Source organism: Berghia stephanieae, chromosome 10 (genome assembly GCF_034508935.2).
Source record: "Berghia stephanieae isolate SIO BIC M18660-M18661 chromosome 10, UCSD_Bste_1.3, whole genome shotgun sequence".
In the NCBI taxonomy this organism is placed as follows: Eukaryota; Metazoa; Mollusca; class Gastropoda; order Nudibranchia; family Aeolidiidae; genus Berghia; species Berghia stephanieae.
The window spans coordinates 44,587,330-44,589,829 of record NC_088369.1 but is presented as its reverse complement, the minus strand read 5'-3'; positions in this window follow the sequence as shown (position 1 = coordinate 44,589,829).

Genomic DNA, 2,500 nt, shown 5'->3' with positions numbered 1-2,500 from the left:
AGTAGAGCGTGCACTACTAGGCCTGATGCCAGCGACGGAAGGAGTGACAGACTGAGTCTGGTCGACACAAATAATTTTCTGGTTTCATCGCGAAGTCTTAGTCGCAGCACTGCCCCAGAACAGCCGGCCTCACATTCACATCGTGCAAATGTGTAAAATGAGTACCTGGCCGTTAACAGCATTGCCTGTGTCGGCAAAAACAAATAAAATAATTGTAATTCCGACTAAAAGTCATCATATTTCGTTCTTTACTAACGAAAGAGTGAAAATGGAAAGGTTTCGTATGGGAACAAAACAGAGAATGGACGTGTCGGGTACAAACCCTTCGTCAGCACAGCAATACACAAATAAACGTGGAAAACAAATAAAATATATCGCGCTCAGATTGAAAGGAACCTCCTTGGGTGATAATTTGTATGAATGGCGCTTTTAGGCCCGAGAAATTAACAGACAACTTTGCACTGTATGAAATGAAATGAACTGTTTCTCTATGTACTATGTTGGTGCCCGACATTGCTTGGCGATCAATCAATAACAAGTCACAGTTACAGCACGCGCCTGGGTCTAGTGGACTATGTTTGTGACCGCTTTTATTGTTAAAATCTCAAGAAATAATAAATTCAATTTTCCATCAACACCCAAACCACCCGACATAAAACCTTTTCTAGGCGACGTGTCACTTTTTGAATATCATTTTACTGACTAATTACATCTAAACTGCGAATGACAACGAATAAGAATTGCTTCGTGTAACCTTGAAAACGGTAAGGGCTGCCTGAAGCCGGTGATCGTAAAATACTAACGAAAGAGTGAAAATGGAAAGGCTTCGTATGGGAACAAAACAGACAATGGACGTTTCGGGTACAAACCCTTCGTCAGCACAACAATACACAAATAAACGTGGAAAACAAATAAAATATAATGAAAAATAACTTGTATCGTCTGTACTCAATGGTGGTTGCAGTATGAATGAAATGTTAGCGTGGCGTGGGTAGAGGATAGGGTGCCCCAGGGGGGTGATCTAATTGATAAGCAAAGGTCAGCGTCAGGGAACAGAACCTTCCAGACTATAATGGAAGATAAAAGACATATTGGTAGTAGTAGTAGTAGTAGTAGTAGTAGTAGTAGTAGTAGTAGTAGTAGTAGTAGTAGTAGTAGTAGTAGTTGTAGTAGTAGTAGTAGTAGTAGTAGTAGTAGTAGTAGTAGTAGTAGTAGTAGTAGTAGTAGTAACAAGATATGAAGTGAGTAGAAAAGTGCCAGAAGACAATAGAGAATAAAAATTTTTTTCGCGGCGGTGGTGGGGTTTGAACCTGCGACCTTATTGGTACGAATACTCCGCCTGGCAGGTGAGAGCGTGGCTCTACCGTGTGAGCTATCCACGAACACACAAAAATATTCGTTTCAAACTCAAAGTCATTTCTAGATCCCTCTCTCACCCACTTCTTGAGACCGCCGATTCGTTCACCACCATCGCGAAGTAATTTTGACCAGCAGTTAAGCTTAATAGCCAATATTCTCATCACAAACATATAACATAGAAACGATTGAGACATTGAGTATGCTCCGGTGTATGGGGTGAATTTTTAATTCAGAAAAGTGAGTGGAGCAGGCACTTATGTTGGTAACAACAAGATATGAAGTGAGTAGAAAAGTGCCAGAAGACAATAGAGAATAAAAATTTTTTTCGCGGCGGTGGTGGGGTTTGAACCTGCGACCTTATTGGTACGACAACTCCGCCTGGCAGGTGAGAGCGTGGCTCTACCGTGTGAGCTATCCACGAACACACAAAAATATTCGTTTCAAACTCAAAGTCATTTCTAGATCCCTCTCTCACCCACTTCTTGAGACCGCCGATTCGTTCACCACCATCGCGAAGTAATTTTGACCAGCAGTTAAGCTTAATAGCCAATATTCTCATCACAAACATATAACATAGAAACGATTGAGACATTGAGTATGCTCCGGTGTATGGGGTGAATTTTTAATTCAGAAAAGTGAGTGGAGCAGGCACTTATGTTGGTAACAACAAGATATGAAGTGAGTAGAAAAGTGCCAGAAGACAATAGAGAATAAAAATTTTTTTCGCGGCGGTGGTGGGGTTTGAACCTGCGACCTTATTGGTACGACAACTCCGCCTGGCAGGTGAGAGCCTGCTCCACTCACTTTTCTGAATTAAAAATTCACCCCATACACCGGAGCATACTCAATGTCTCAATCGTTTCTATGTTATATGTTTGTGATGAGAATATTGGCTATTAAGCTTAACTGCTGGTCAAAATTACTTCGCGATGGTGGTGAACGAATCGGCGGTCTCAAGAAGTGGGTGAGAGAGGGATCTAGAAATGACTTTGAGTTTGAAACGAATATTTTTGTGTGTTCGTGGATAGCTCACACGGTAGAGCCACGCTCTCACCTGCCAGGCGGAGTTGTCGTACCAATAAGGTCGCAGGTTCAAACCCCACCACCGCCGCGAAAAAAAAAATTTTTATTCTCTATTGTC